Source organism: Meriones unguiculatus, chromosome 15 (assembly GCF_030254825.1).
Source record: "Meriones unguiculatus strain TT.TT164.6M chromosome 15, Bangor_MerUng_6.1, whole genome shotgun sequence".
Lineage (NCBI taxonomy): Eukaryota > Metazoa > Chordata > Mammalia > Rodentia > Muridae > Meriones > Meriones unguiculatus.
In genome coordinates, this window is record NC_083362.1 from 34,322,927 (window position 1) to 34,339,929 (window position 17,003).

Consider the following 17,003-nt stretch of genomic DNA (forward strand, 5'->3'; position numbering starts at 1 on the left):
AGGCAGCCTTCTGTCCTATAAATCTTGTTTTAGTTCCTATTATCTTCTTTTCATCATGCCCTGGTAGGAGTGGTGCTGGCAATAGTTTTGATATTACTTTCCCAAGGACAGCATTTCCTCTTTTTAAATTATTCCTACTACCCTGTCAATAATCTTCATTACTCTCTTCACCAATTATCTCAATTTTAGTGTGGCACCTATTTGCCAAGATGCTGGCCATTGCAGGTGCTGGTGTTGCTATGTTCATAAGAGGCCTTGGCATTGTTAGTGACAAAAAATTAAGTAAAGAAAACGTAATTCAAGGTTATGGAAAGGAATCTTTTCCTGCAAGAAGGAATAATAACTCTTTTCGTAGAATGTTGGATGAATAGTAGTATGGGCTAGGTGGGAGCTGGAATGAAATAAGTTGGGGAGGGGTTGGAATTTTAGACTGTTCTAGAAGAATGATATGGGAAGATCGCAGAGAGAGTTGATAGCCACTGTCAGACTGAATGATTCTAATACCTTACTCATGAATTATATCTACTGCTTGGAGATTATTCTATATGGCAACAGAAGTGGAAATGGGGGGCTGCTGAAGGTGATGGTGCTCATAGAGAGAGTGAGGAATGATGATGCATTTTGGCAAATTGAGGAGAGCCTTCTGATGGATATAACATGCTAAGTGAAGAAGCTGGAATGATGCCAAGTTTAGCACCCAAATGGGTAGGCTTGTCTTTTATGTTACAAGGGCCACTTTTGGAGGAGGATCTTAAGGAAGTATGGTGATTTGATATTGGTCCTCTTAACATTCTTTAAGTCTGGTGTTTTGAGTTGGGAATTCATGAGAAATGTCTATGATGGAGACATAAATTAGGAGTCATCAATAAATAGATGATATTTAAGAATTATTGAAATTCCTTAGGTTTTTGATTACCAAACACTTTAGATGGTGTTGTAATTTTTACTGTAAATATATGGTTAGTTGGGTCAATTTAATCAACCTTCAAAAACATTCACATGTGTGTATATAACACACACACTCACACTTGAGAATGTGCCTATCTGTAAAAATATTGGCATGTCTTTGGAAAATCATAGATAGTTATACCAAGTATGAATATAAAAAAATCTGTTTGAAAATACTGTCTTTGAGAAGGCGTTTTATTTAGGTTCTGGGAAGCCAGTGTAATCACTGCTTTTCTTGCCAAGGAGAATTAAATTATAACTCTGAGGCAAGAACATAAGGAACATTATTGCAGCTGTCTTCTAAATGACAATCTTTTAAAAAAAATGTAATTATTTTAAGCCATTTGTTTACAGTGTGGTATATTTATATGTATAAATTTTCAAATACTTGGACCATCTGTGATTTCTCTTAACTTTCTAGGATTTTGAATAAAAGATAATTTGTAATAATAAAATCTTTATCATCCAAACTGCTAGACTTGCTGTTCACTGGTAGAAGTCCAGAAGAGTTATGTCACTAACCAGCATGGGATTTGGAGTAAAACTTCACTAGATTTAATCATTTCTTTAAATGAAAAATTAAATTGGACTTTTGGGTTGTAAACAGTCTCACAGGCCCTCTGTGTTGTCATCAGACCTGTCACAGCAGGAATTCCAGGGATGCCTGGGGAGTCAGGGTCCACCTCTCCATTCTACCCTAACAAGGACGTTCCCAGGTAGCTCTGCTCTTCCTTTTGTCTCTGAAGCATATTTTAGTCTGAAGACTCCTTAATTATATAGTCTGTGACTCTCATAGTTTAGCTAGCCTGTGGAAATGAGGTCTTTCAACTTCTGCCCCGATACAGAGAATGCACACCACATCCTTGAGAGTAGTTATCAAAATCTATTTGCAGAGGGCCAGCAGCTCATTAGCTGGGATGGTAGCCCTTTGCCTTTCTTTTGTCCAGCTAAAACAAATATATTTTAAAAACCTCACTTTTGGGCCATTCTACCATAAGGATTTGTAAACATTTCTGCGGTTTTGTGGCTCTTTATGTAAGGGTCACTTGGAGGGTTATGATGAATGCTGTAGGACTCCCTATTCCAGAGTTATTTTTACTGGGGCAGGGATGGACCCCAACAATGCGTATATCTGTTGGACCCCAACAATGCACATATCTGTGTGTGTGTGTGCGCATACATGCTCAAGTGCATTCACACACATGAGGAGGTCAGAAGTTCACTTTCATCTTTGCTCTTTTCTTTCTTTCTTTCTTTCTTTCTTTCTTTCTTTCTTTCTTTCTTTCTTTCTTTCTTTCTTTCTTTCTTTCTCTCTCTCTCTCTCTCTCTTTCTTCCTTCCTTCCTTTCCTCTTCCTCTTTTTCCTCCTCTTCCTCCTCCCCCTCCTTCTTTTGTTTGATTTTTAAGACAGGTTTCTCTGTGTAACCTTGGCTGTCCTAGACTCATTTTGTAGGTCAGGCTGGCCTCAATCTGCCTTCTTTTTCCTCCCTGAGTGCTGGGATTACCAGACTGCTCCTCCTCTCCGGGCTTCTGCTTTGTTTCTTGAGATCCTGTCTTCACCCGCTAGGGCCTTATCAGTTAATCTAGTCTGGGTGACCAGGGAACCCCAGAGATTTATGTGCCTTGCCTATTGTTGGGGTTACAATAATGCACCATGTGCTCCTTCTGAGATCATACTCAGGTTCTCATGATTATACAGGGAACACTTGCAAAGTGACATATTTTAGCAAACATGTCACATCATTAATGAATGAAGAATTTTATGATGATTTACCACCAACTTGTGGCATGGAAAAGTCAGTATAAAGTGGTTTGTGTAGCTGTTATGGTGGCCATGCCTTTAATTTTAGCCCTTAGGAAGCAGAAGAAGGTGGGTCTCTATAAGTTCAAGAGCAGCCTGGTTTACACAGGGAGTTCTAGACTAGGCAGGGCTATTGAATGAAATATCAAAAACAAAAACATAACAACAGCACCATCAAAACGTTATGTAATACAATTCCACTTTTGAAATGCTCTAACCGTGGGGCATTTTATTTTAACAAATTTGGGGATTTAGGTAACTTCAGTCTTTTCATGTGGGAATATCACAGGAGGTAGATGGGAGGAGGTAGTGTGGAGCCCATGAGGCTAGTGGAGCAGTGTCCTTACACTGTGACTGTAGAGGGCAGACTTGTAAAGGGGTCAGAACTCTAGTGCTCAAGCTGGTGACAGGATTTTGGGCAAAGATGCCAAGAGGCTAATTGGTTTAGAAGGGGACAGAATTAGTTTTCTTTGTCTTCTTTATAATTCAGGGGAAGCAGTAATTCAGTTTGGTATCTTTTTATGTAAACTCTACTTTTTCTAATTATTCAGAGAACTTGCTGTGATCTTTGGCCTTCATTTTCTAAGTTAAAAGCAGACTGAACTCCTTGGGGTAGATGAATTTTTGTGTGTTGGAGGTTGATGTCTGAGTTATATTGTTCTATAATGTCTGGTTTCCTCTTGCTTGAATTTTAATGACAATACAACCACTGTCTTAGTCTTGTTGGTGGCTTTGTTCTCAGTCCTACGAGCAGCACTTTAAAACCAGATGATTCTTGGAGCTCTCTCTTGAGTCCAGCTGCTACTCAGATGTGATCACTCATTGTTCTGAAATAAGCAGCTTAGGCTCAACTAGCCACACTTTGGACTGTCCAGATACAAAGCTGTTTCTGTCCCACATAGACTGGGGACTCCCTGTGCTCTATGCTCAGCTTCAGGGTCTGCTGAATTAATCACAGGATGCTTAGATCACACTCTGTAAAGACTTGGCTATTTCTGTAATGACTTCACCCCAACACTGAACTTTTTCCCCCTTTTAAATGTTCCCATGATGGTTAGGAATTGGAGAGCAGTCTAGTCCTAGAAGGACAGCATAGGAAGAATGCTCTGAAAAGCCGTTGAGAAGAAATTGGCATTAATTTGTCCTCATGCCTGTCAGGATGGATTTAGGAGTTAATTGACATTTTAAGTAGGCACAGAAATCAGTATTTTGGTTTGACTATTTCATTGTCTCAGTAGCATACTAGACACCTGTTACTTGTCCTGTTTGGAGGAAATGGAGAGCCTATGAGTTAAAAGTGGCCATTGTATTAGGACAAGTGGCTTCAACTCATGCTATACGCTGAAGGTACCTTATTACCTTCTCCACCCACCAGATACCCAAATAATGGCACGGGGACATTTTGGTAATATGAGAGGTTGGCCTTAGCTTAGGCTTGTTCTCAACTAACTAGTACAACTTAAATTAACCTCTTTATACTAATCTATATTTTACCACATGGCTCCTTAGCTCTCCTCTGAAACAAGTGTGACACCTGTTTCATCCTCCATATCTAGCTGGTGAAACTCCCATGCCTGATTCTTTCTTAGGGTTTCTATCTCTGCCCTGGAAGTTTTGCCTGTGCTCTCTTCCATTACTCCAGGCCATTCAGCTCTTTATTAAACCAATCAGAATTCGATGGAGAAGAATGTTTACAGAACACCGAGTCAGGTGATGCTTCATCTAAACAACAATGCCACATTCTGGGTGGATCTCAAATAATTCTCTGCTGGTACAGAAATCAGCATTTGAATAATACAAAGACAACCTTTAAGACTGCACAAGGCGATTACACCAACAGTACCAGAAAAGCTTTTATGAAGTATAGATGCCTGGATCTGTCATATAAATTAGATAAGAATTTGGGGGTGGGTAGTGAGAGAAGTGCCCAATCACTGGAACCTAAGATAAACACAGGAAAGCTTCCTGAGTAATTCTTGTAAGTAGGATTGAGACTTTTGTCCTGTGTGTCTGAGTTTCACACTTTATTAGAACTGGCCTAAATTGCTAGGGATCAAGAACACTGAAGCCTCGACTAGCTGCATCTAAACCTGAATTTGACAAAGATTCCTCAGGGAATGATTTGCTGGATTTTCAACTTTTCTCTAATTTTAAAGCTTTAAAAAATGTTCATGGGGGAAGGGGATGAAGGTCATGTATAGGATACAACGGTGAAACTCTTCTATTTAGAAACTTAGCAAGAAAGAAAGGTATCAAAAGACAATTTGTTAAGCCTGTAACAAAAGTAATTTAGAAAGTGCTGTTGTTATACAGGAGGATGTGAAACATGCTATTTGGTGGAATTAGGGACCAAGCATTCTGAGCACTGAGAAAGCAAGGGGGTAATCCCTTTTAGGAAAGTTGCTAATAGAAAAAGAATTTGAAATGGAACAGGGAAGAGGGACCTGACTTTAATGAAGATGTATTTAATATACCTGTGTACATACTTAAAAAATATAACTTCAGGAACAAATTTGAAGATTATTGCTTGGCTAGAAGTGATATAACAGCTAATGAAAGGATATTTTCTTTTCTGGAAGAGAGCACAACATTGAATGGAAGTCAGTCTTTGCTGGAATAGTGATTGCAAAGAAGCTTAGATCTATCCCTCTGTTTTAGGTCCTTCCTTTGTGGGCTATTATGACCCTGTTTCTTAACCTTTGGGTTTCATAGGCAAGTTGTATTTCAACTCTGCGCCAGGTCTTTGTAGATTTTGTGTTAACTGTATCTGCAATGGCTTTCTGGTCATGTTTGACACTTTTTAACTCTGGTTACTCCCCTGCCTCTTCATCTTTCAGGTAGAATATTCAGAATAATTTCTTGAAAAGACCTTTTTCTACTTATGTGTAGTTTAGATAGAGTATCATTCCTTTGAGATCCTGTTGCATCTTGGGTATGCACATTTTGCTGATTTTTACTTTTGTATATTTATCTTATGAAACAGTAAAGTATTTTCAGTGGCTTGGTATATTGGATTCTGTTTCACTTAAAACATGCTTTAAAATAAAAGAAGTGAAAGTAAGAATCTATTTTGGACCTTTTCTTCTAGTGACAAGAAATGGCAACAAGTCACTAGAAGATAACAAATGAACAGTGAGAATGAATATCTCAACAAACAAACAAATGAAAAAGACTTCAAGTGCTGATGAGGATACAGATAATCGTTGGAGACTGAACTGTGCTTAAGGTTAATACTGCTGCATACTGTTGCAGAGCAGATTTCCCATAACTTTTATTTGTATGAAATTAAAAGCCATTGTTATCTCTTTCAGGAGGACTCTGATAGTATTATTTTAAGGACATTTCCTTCGTCATGTCAAGAGCATGTGTTCTTAAGTATGGATGTCTTTGTTCATAAATTAATAATTTTATTAGCTTCTAATTATAAAGAATCTCTACATGTCATGTTATAATGAACTCTTTAGATATGTAGGTCATAGTTAATCCTCTTAATAGTCTTATGAGGTTTATATGAAACTTAGGGCCAGGATTGGTATTCTGAAATGTGTGAGGCTCATTGTTTTTTCTAATCAGTATTGTTTTTGCTCTTCCTTTTTATTTTGTATTCTTAACTTTAAGAATAAAGTAACTAGACACAAAAGAAAAATAAACAAATTTGATTAGATAAAAATAAAGTACTTTTTTATTATAAATATACAGTTCCTAAAGGAATATATATAGATGACCAACAGTTCAGTGATGAAAATCAGTATTACTGATCATGGAAATTCAAACAAAGGCAGAGTGACCTTACTACTTTGCAACAGTGAGAATGAATATCTTAAAAAACAAACAAACAAGCAAAAAAGACTTCAAGTGCTGGTGAGGATACAGATAAACAGAAACTTTGAATAGCACCCTGGTTCTAAGTGAAGCTGCTATGGAAAGATTATTAAAATTAAGCCTATAATTTTTACATGATCCAGGGATCCCACTATTGGGCATATATCCAAAGGGCATGATATTAGTATGTTAAAGAAATATTATTGCAATGCTACTTACAATAGCCACAAAATGGGAACAAATTAAATGTACATGAATTATAGACTACTATTCAGCCATAAAAATTCTGTTATTTATGGAAGGACACAGGATAGAACTAGAGATCATTGTGTTAAGTGAAATAATCCATGCACTCTGTGACAAGTGCTACATGATCTCACTCTAAACAGTTAATTTAATAAAAGTTGAGAGTGTTGTATTGATTACTAGAGGCCAAAAGGAGGAACAAGGGAGGAAAAAATTAGGGAAGTTTGGTCAACGAGTGTTCTACCAAATGGAAACAACTGTGAAGTACTCTGACCAGAATATTGACCAGAAGAAATACAATCAAGGCAAGTACCACAAACATACTATAAGGAAACTATAAGGAAAGATATTTTGTGAAATCTTCACGATAAATGATAAGGTTTGAAGAAATACTTCAAACCAGTTGTTTGACCTGATTGCAGGATTATATAGGATAAATTTGCATTGAAATGTCACATAGTACCCACTATATGTATAACTTATTCCAACTAAGTAAAAGGGAAGTAGCTACCTGAAATGTCTTGAATCTTTCTTTTTGCAAATTTCTTGGTTGGAAATTAAGGAGTAGCTTTGCTTCACTGTGTGATCACAAACAAACCACTGTAGCACTCTTCCTCAGGCTCTGTGTTTCCCAAAGAGCCTACTTAGCTACATCAGAGATTCATTCACTAAACAACATGTATTTGAAATGTAACTGTATTACACAGTATTGTAAATACCAATGGCCCAGCAACATGTAGGCCTGGAAAGATTCCCCCGCCCCCGGAGACCATGTTTTAGGCCAGTTAGGCTAAAGATAAACAGAGAAGAAAGCAAAGTAAGTGATCAGTGCTGTGGAGCAAATAGAACACAGTGATGATAAAGGATGTGGTTGTTTGTGGTGATGGACAGCCAAGGATGTAGTGGTCTGTGGTAAAACTGAAGGTGTCTGTGGATTAAGTTTAGAGTACACAGCTCAGGGCAGAGGGGTGCTCACAGGCATAAGCTGTGAACATTGAAGGGTGAGCAAAGTTTGGGGAGAAAGAGTGTTATACCCAAGTCTCATGGACCCCAGTGACCACCAAGGAGTGGATTCCAATGCAGACACAGGGTCTTTATTACAAGTTCGAGCTTGAGCCCACACCATCACTGACTCATGGTTCTTGAGTGTAGAGCCCCAGCTCATGGAGAGAGGTGTTTTTATTGAGGTTACAGCAAGGTTCAGGGAATTCCAGCTTAGCAGTTCTATGATTAATTGACATTTAGCAAATATCAAGTGATAAAACCCGATTGTGACTAGAGGGCCAAACCGTAATTGTTTTACTCAACCTATTTCAAAGAACACCCAGGTAAAGTCCAGGTATTCACTGATTAGCCATTGCTAGGGGTGATGGTTAAATATTGCCAGAGGTGAGTGGTTGAAGCACATTTTTGTAGATTTTTCTTGAGGTTATTCCTTGGGTAGGGGATTTTTATTGTCTTGTTCCTGGAATTGGTGACTCTTTTGGGGTGGGTCAGACCTGGTCCTCTCAAGAACAGCCAGAGATAAGTGAGAGCTTGGCAGCTCCAGATCTGGGACTCAGCATCCTTGGCAGAGCCTGTTCCTTCACAGCAGTGAGCAGACTCTGAGCACATGACAGCTTTCTTTCCACTCTCATACTGTGGCTATCTTTGATGTTTTCCTTTTTAAATCTTCTTTCAACTTCTTTGTTAACCTTCATGTTTTGTAGAAATCTGCCTCTGTCAATGCTTTCCTAGAATAACAGTCTAGTGCCTCTGCTCCTTATACATTGATGATGTCATTATAAAACCATTTCTGTCAACCAGAAACACACAGGTAAGACTTTCATTTGGAAATTAGTAATGAGAAAGAGGCACCGTGAACTCCATTTTGCTTAATGGGGACAGTAGTAGGAGAATCCCCAGTGTAGTAGCTGGAGTTCAGAGATGGCCTTCAAAGTAGCCTCTGGTGAGTTCCCCTGATGAAAGCAGCAGTGTGGACAGCATGGAACCAGTGTTACTCCTTCAGCACCTCCTCTGACTGCAGAGCCTTATATGTTGGCTGCCTTGGGGTTTCCATGATGGTATTGGCCTATGTAAATGCCTTTTTACTGAAATTAACTAGAAGGAATTTATGCTGTTTGTAATTGAGAAATCTGTGTCAAGGATCTAATCTTGAAAGTAAATATACTGCTTATAGCTGAGAAACACAGACTCTAATGGAGTCACCCCAGCACCAATTCTTAGGTTATTTATTGGCCCCAAAAGTAAATGTTGTATAGTTCAAAACTCTATTTTTCATATATATTTTACTGACAGCAGTAAAGCAGCATCAAAGTTTTTATTCATGTGAATTGTTAAAAATGAGCATCTATAACTGTTAAATGAGCCGTGGGAGAGGAAAGCAGGGTGGGGCAAGGTGGAGGAATTCCCCTCTATTGGTAATAAAGCTCCAGGTTCATCCCATTGTGGATTTCATAATCTGCCAAAGACACGCGGTCCTTAAACATCATGTACCACTTCTTTTAAGAACGATCTTACTCCAGCGGGTGCCAGTTAGGGCCACTACCAGTTTCTTCAAGTCCCGGATGGTGTTCTAGGTGTTGTTTGGACTTTCTTTCTGAGTTGGTCATTGCACACCATCTCAGTCATTGTGGCTGTAGCTGTAATTTCCAGAAACCTTTCAATGACACAACGTGGAGCCTATTTTTCACATTGTTAAAAACTAATATTTGTAAACTTCCCTCTTTTATCTAAGCGGATTTTCTTCTCAGCATGTATGGGAGGCATGGTGCTTACTCAGTTATACCCAAGATGCTCCTTTTTACCTTCTTTACCATAGGAGCATGATCTTGTATGAAGATGGCACTTCCCAGGTGTGTCACTGCAGGGATGTGCTATCCCAGTCCGTCTCTCTCTTACCAAAGAACTCTTCATCAGGAAGAGGGACACATGTAATTATTAATCGCTACCTTAAATGCATTTTCATTTCCAGATATGATGTCTGTTTGATAATCATTCTTTGTTAGTATATGTGACCAGCCTTTTATAAAAGTTACCATTTTTCATCTAAGGCAAATCTCATAAAATTGAACTTCTTTAAGATAGCTATACATAAGTAATGTGAAAATATGCTTGTATTTTTTCCTGTCCCTGTCTTTCTGTTTGGTGCTTATGCCGGGCTGAACTTGGAAGGCTGTTTGAAATGCAGATGCTTCTCTCTAATGCTTTCTTATTTCCCGTTTCTCCATCTGGCTCTAACTCTATGTTGAAGTTCTGAGTCTTTGTTAACTTCTGGCAATTTTATTTCCTGAAAGCTATTCTTAGAGTCAGAGCTGATTTTTTTTCTTCTTCTTCTTCACTGACATGTCATTTGGGTATAATGTTGTGTTCACTATGACTCCTAGAGAAGAAAATCCATCCTCTAATGCTTATGTAAGTGAAAATGACTCCTGGAAATATTTAGTTTGCTTAATTTGGTAAAGATTACACATTGTGATAAATGGGGGCAATGAAACACCCAGTTTTTATTGGTTAAAGGCCTATGTCCTATAATGTCAGGATACATACAAGAACAACTCATTAGGAATTTTGATTTTTGAAGAGATTCTAGACTTCAGCTGGCTACCTGAGCTGTAAACATTATGCTGATGTATAGCTTTGGATTGTCAGTGGAGGTTTTGAAGCTTGCTGTGTTACCCATGCTCAAGAAGGTTTTGGTGACAGGTTTGTGAGCATTTGAACTCTACTAACCAGTGTGTCCCATGTCTTCATGGGCTACAGACAAAGCTTTGAACAGGAATTCTCATCCTGAAGTATGTTCTCTGGTTGTATTTTTTTCTCTCTCTCTTTTTAAATTATTTATTTTTTATATTCATCAATGTTTTGCTTGTATATTTATCTGTGAGGGTGTCAAATCCCCTGGAATTGGAGTCATAGATAGTTGTGAGCTGCCATGTTGGTGCTGGGAATTGAACCCGGGTCCTCTTAACTGCTGAGCCATCTCTCCAGCATACTTTTCTCTCTTTTGTCTAATGATATAGTAAGCATTTTAAATGATGCTTCACTCAAAATTTGAGGCTCAAATGACTTTTTCTGGATCCATTAGGAACATTTTAAGAAGTGGTTAATCTTCAAATGGTTATTATGACTACATGAGAAGTACATGGTAGTTACTTTGTTAATTGGTCTGAAGGTTTTTGTGTAATAAAAACTTAAAGGAAAATGTTACATTCTAGAGTGATACAACTTCACAGAGAGCTTGCATGTTCTTATTAATAAAGTAGCATAGGATCAAGATTGTTCATAGGATCAAGATTGTTGCTAGGAAATGAATGCTCTAATGTTGCAGTATGCCATATTAAAATACTGTAAAATGCTGTAAATAAATATACAGTAAAATACTGTTCACTTGTTGAGACTAAAAGAAAAAGGATTTGTTTCAAGTGTTACTCACAATTTATTAGCAAACGAAGTAGATGTTATTTGCACTTCATGTAGGATTATAGAGGCCAAGAGAATTTGTGGAATGCGTTTAGAAGGCTGATTTGGGAAATAATGGATCACAATTAAATATAACTTGGGACAGGAATTCTTTTATTTTCTGTTCTAGTGAAATGAATAGTGACTTTTTTTTTGTTGTTGTTTGTTTGATTGATTATTGTTTGTTTTTACTTGTTTGTTTGAGACAGGGTTTCTCTGTGTAACAGAGCTCTCCTGGACTGACTTTATAGATTAGGCTGGCTTCATACTCACAGAGATCTGCTACCCTCTGTCTCTTCAGTGCTGGATTCAAAAGCTTGCACCACCATGCCGGTCCAGAGACATCCTTAATAGTTTCTTATAGAATATCAACTGTTTAGGTGAGATTCTTTAAAATTAAATCCTATATCCAGGAGAAATCAGGCTAGTTTCTTGGAGAGTCTCTGGAAATTCATATTTTCTGTAATAACCTTCATTGTGATTATTAAAAAAGTAACACTTTGAATATCTGTTTACTTGCTATAGACCATTAAGTGTGAAAAGTTTTTAGCATTGATGATTATGCAGTTTCTCCTAACCCTTGAAGGGATGTTCTTTTTTTGGTGTATGGAAGATATTGAGAACAGGCTTAGAGATGTTATGTACCTTGTCCAAATGCATATAATTAAGCAGTGGTAAAACTAAGGATAGAGATTACCTGTGCAGCACTAGAGTTGTCTTATACTCTCCCAATCCTTTGCTGTGATTAAAATATACATTTTAGAAATCTTTATTGTGTTCTTTCTGCTTCCTCTGTGTAATAAATATATTTTTCTATGGTATCTCAGGAAGTTTGATGGGAAGTGGAACACTGTAAGGTAATATTTAGTAACTCATTAATAAATGACTAGTTTTCTAGGCCTACTCTCACAAGTATCACAAATTTGATTAGATAAAACAAAAAATTATGTTCTCAGCCTGATCTACATAGTGAGTTCAAGGACATCTGTAACTAAATAGAGAGACTATCTCAGAAAAACAAAAAACAAAAACAAACATCTCCTCCTTCTCTTAAGAAAAAAAGATACCTGGCTATTATTATCAGAACTGTACAAGCTCTGTCTCTCATAGAATGGAAGAAAAAACAATTTCCACAAAATGAAGTGCATTGGGAGTTGAGCGTAACATGTATATCACTAAATATTCCAGATAGAACATTCATGGAGAAACTTGGACATCAGGTTTGAAACCCACTTTTATGTTTTTCCAAAGAAGGAACCAAGTCTGATAGTATATACATATTTAAAGTAACCAACATTGATTTACAAACTTAAATATTGGTTTTAAAGTTTAAGAGCATGACCTGGAAGAGATGCTTACTGTGAGAGATTAGTGTAATATAGTTAGAGAAGTTCATCTATCTGAAAAGATCAGTGACTTCTTTATAAGGAAAGAGTGAACAATATCCCAGGTGAATGGTGGAAAAGATACTGTCCAAGTAAGCTATTTTGTTTCAGTGATAGCTTTATACAAATAAAGATATTCCTTGAAGTCAGTCTTTCTTGGATCATGAATCTATGGTTGGAATTCTACTGATGTCCTTATGTAGAGAATACTCATTTGAGACCATCTCGGGGTTGGCCTCAAAAGAAGAATGGACTCGCGGACGCACATTGGCAATGTAATTAAAATTCTTGTAGATAAGGATGATTTCCTTCTAATCTTGTATAGCTTGCTTGTGCTTATCTCCTGTGACAAGGAGAGTGAATGAATACCTGACTAAATTGTGAGTTTTTTAGAAGCAGAAATAGGAAATGGGTGTTGAGTAGCAAACCATCAACAGGATAAGTAGAACTTGAAAACCTTGTTTTAGAATTGTGATTTAAAAGAGCTACAATAAAAGGTTCCATACAGTTTGATGAAAAAAAATATTTATAGGAAAACAAGTTTGAATTACCTTTGAATTACAAGGTAGTAGAGAAATCTATGATGAGAAGAGGAACATTTATATCACAGGTTGTGAAATGAGTGAGAAGGCATTTCTTCGGTGGTTTTCAAACTGTTGAGAACATTCCTGCATTTCTGTGACCACTGGGTCATCCAGTTTGTGTAGCTATCGTTGGGTGTCCTTTCCAGGGTGGCTATTCTCATGGAACTAGAGCACAATTACTTAGGGACTGGATGTAGGTATGAATTCTTGGATATAGTTTTTTATGCACATAAACATATATATATATGTGTGTGTGTGTCTTACCTACATATGTGTGTATACATAGATATGTATATACATACAAACATACACACACACACACACACACTGATACTGCTGACATTTTAAAAATTTTTATTTTTATTTTATGTGTGTAATTATTCACCATGTGAATGCCTGCTACCCGCTACCAGAAGACAGTATCAGATCTTCTGGAATTGGAATTACAGACAGTTATGAGCTATCTTGTGGGTTTTGGAAACTGAATCCTGGTCCTTTACAAGAGCATCTGGTACTTTTAATTGCTAAGTCATCTCCACAGTCCCCATATTTACATATTTAAAGATAATTTTACTTAAACAGCTGTGCTTTACAAAATTGAAAGGTTTATTTTGCAATCTGTACTCCTGGACAGTTAGAGAGCCAGCCAGAGGGTTGAGCAATAAGAGCACTTGCCATGCCAGTTTGGGGACTTGTGTCAGATCTCTGGAATCCTTATGAAGGTGGGAGGAAAGAACTGACTCTACAAGACTCTACACGTTTATGACTACCACACACATGTTATGGTATACTCCTGTCAACACACACATCGAGCACACATACATACGCGAGCTGTATATACAAACATAATGCATGCTATCATAATGTCAAAATAAGGAAACTGAGAATTGTCTTTTCATGGACAATTGCCAAAACCCAGCAGTGAATGCTTATAAATGTCTACCTTTTAAAAATGGTATTTTATGTATTTTCGGGTCTGGCTCGAATTCACTTTTTGCTTACTAGGTATGGTTCTGAGAAACTGTCTTCATTATTGTTTGCATGCCCAGTTTGTAGAGTAGAGCTGGCTGTGGAGCAGATGGGCGCCTCTTCTCCCTGCAGGTACACAGACCATTTTCTTAATTCATTAGCTTCACACCACTCTCTGTAGCATTTTACACTGTGCCAGTTGCTCCTGCAGGCTCCACGGAACAATTGAAAATGTCTTTCAGGATTCTTTTTACTTTATTGATTTTTCTCAATCACCTCCAAGGAGCATCACTGGAGCCCAGCTAACTTGCTCCGTCGCCCAAAAGATCAAAAGGGAGCAATCTCAGAAGGGAGTACAGGGGTAATCAGGAAGCCAAGAAACAGTGTAAAAGGGGGAAATGGTGACTATGGGCTCGTGCTGAAAGAGACTAAGCAGAAAACTGACTAAATTCGAGCATTGCATTTTAGATTAGGGCATGGTTGAGTGGTGGATGTAAGTTGTGATTTTAACCATGTGTTGGGAGGCATGGCAATGAAACACACCATGCAGACTTCTGTGAGCAAACGCTGCTCATGTAAGACACAGGATGGAGATTTAAAGAGACAGAAAGGTGGTAGAAATAAGTCAATGAAGAAGAGTAGATGGGAGGAGAATGGTGATATATTTTTACTCTCTTCTTTCTTCTTGAAACTGTCCCTCCACAAATTTTTTTTCAATCTCTTATTAATAGCAGTAACCTTCACTATTACTTGAATATATTTAATGTGTCACTCCACTTGACATTGTATGAAAAGAACTATGAGACCTTATTCCTGCTCTTTGGAATTTACAGTCGAAAGTCATCACAGAAAATGTGAATGGGGTCATTTCTGCCTTATGCATGTTCTCTAGCAGATTTATTGTGCCCTTATTTTTATGAGAGCTGTGATTTAATGTACCTGTCTGAGTGAATCACGTGTTCTAGAACTTCCTTTTAACCTTGGCACACAAAACAGAAATAACACCTGTCTTTTGGATTCTAGTTTCAGTAGAGTTAATGAGCCATTTATTGTTTAAGATGTTACCCTTTTTTCCAGAGTAGAGTTAAATCCATGTGCCATAATGTGGAGATTGCCTTAAGCTCAACTGCAGTATCTTCAGGTTCCTGAGACCACCCGAAGAGTCCATTAGTGCCTTGAATGCTTATCAGAGCATTCAAGATCAGAGTGATTTTCTGTCTGCTGCACTCATGTACACAACTGTCTGATTAGGGGTAATAGCAGCCTTTAAAAATTGAACAGTATCAAGTTTATTGATTTTTTTTTGTGACAATAGCCTTATTGCTTTTTTTTTTAAACAGCTGATATACTGTCCTAGGAATTATTATTTTGATCCAAAGCATCACTGCTCTAGAGGCTAAGGTGGTATTTTTAGGGGCTCAATAATAATTGATATGTTATTTTGGGCATGACATTGAGGAATATAAAGAAACTATCCTATGGTATATGGCTTATTACTACCTGGAGTTTGTGGTTAAGAATATTGAATAACACAGGGAGCCTCTTAAAGACTCTACTGATCCAGATATCGAAGCAAGGCTGAGACTCACAGCCAAACTTTGGGCAGAATGCAGGGATAATCTTAGGAAAGAAGGGGGAGACAGAAAGACCTGGAGGGGACAGGAGCTACAAAAGGAGACCAACAGCCATGAAAACTGAGCCCTGAGGGCCCTGAAGAGACTGATATCCCAATCAAAGACAATGAATGGAGAGGACCCAACAAAGGACAATGGATGGAGAGGACCTAAAGCCCTGTCTGAGATGTAGTCCATAGACTCAGTCTCCAAGTGGGTTCCCTAGTAAGGAGTACAGGGACTTTCTCTGGCATGATCTCAGTGGCTGGCTCTCTGATCACCTCCCACTGGGGGAGGGGAGTGCAGCCTTGTCACTCCACAGAGGAACCAGTCCTGATGAGACCTGACAGGCTAGGGTCAAATAGAATGGGAGGAGGACCTCCCTGTCTGTGGACTAGAGGAGGGGCACAAGTGGAGAAGAGAGAAGGAAGGTGGGATTGCGAGGAGAGGAGGAAAGGGGGCCACAACCGGGATACAAATTGAATAAATTGTAATATAGGATAATAATAAAAAAAGGAAAAAAAAGAATATTGAGTACTTAAGTTTTGTATTCAGATGTATATGGCAAGGTTAGTGACAGATGATAGAGACTGAGTAACTTCTGTTGACGCAATACTGTAACTTTAAGCACTTCACACAGCTCTTTATCCTTCAATGGGTTTTATAGCAACTAATTGAAATAAGCTACTAGAAACTGTTACATAATAGTTTTTATATAATATAATGTAATATAATTTCATAATAAAATTATATAACATAATTTTATATAATATAACTTTTAATATAATATAATCATATAAAAACTCTCAAAGAGGTCAAAAAGTCAAGGTTGGAATACTTCTGTGGCTTTAATTAACATGGGCAGAAGTTCTATTTGTTTTAATTAAAGAACTAAGAAGCATTATCTACTAAAGAGAATTTTAGATCTTATTAATTAAAGAGATTCATGTATTTTTTTTAAGAAATACTCTGGAAGGCAAAAATATCAAAGGACATGAAATTTAATGTAGAAAGGATTTGTCATGAACCTTTTGGGAAACATGATGAATTCTAATAGCTGTTTGACACAGTCATCCTTCAGAGAACTTAAAGCTGTAATATCCTGAAGTTACTTGGCCAAGCTTATAACTATTAACCAACTATAAACTAACTGTATTTAACTATAATTTTCATAG

At 37.6% G+C, this 17,003-nt stretch overlaps 1 protein-coding gene and 1 pseudogene across 8 annotated transcripts in view; one reads left to right on the forward strand and one right to left on the reverse strand.

Annotated features, from left to right (window-relative positions):
- The window catches only part of Gulp1 (GULP PTB domain containing engulfment adaptor 1), a 265,567-nt gene that overhangs the window by 43,035 nt on the left and 205,529 nt on the right, over nucleotides 1–17,003 (forward strand). Inside the window, exon 2 of one of the 8 annotated variants that reach the window (XM_060368319.1) lies at nucleotides 5,837–5,974. The exons of the other annotated variants lie outside the window; for them this stretch is intronic. The gene's annotated coding sequence lies outside the window, so the exon portion shown is untranslated. The remainder of the gene's footprint in view (nucleotides 1–5,836; nucleotides 5,975–17,003) is intronic. 8 annotated transcript variants of the gene reach the window in all.
- LOC110551763 (ubiquitin-like protein 5) lies at nucleotides 9,195–9,447 on the reverse strand (annotated as a pseudogene).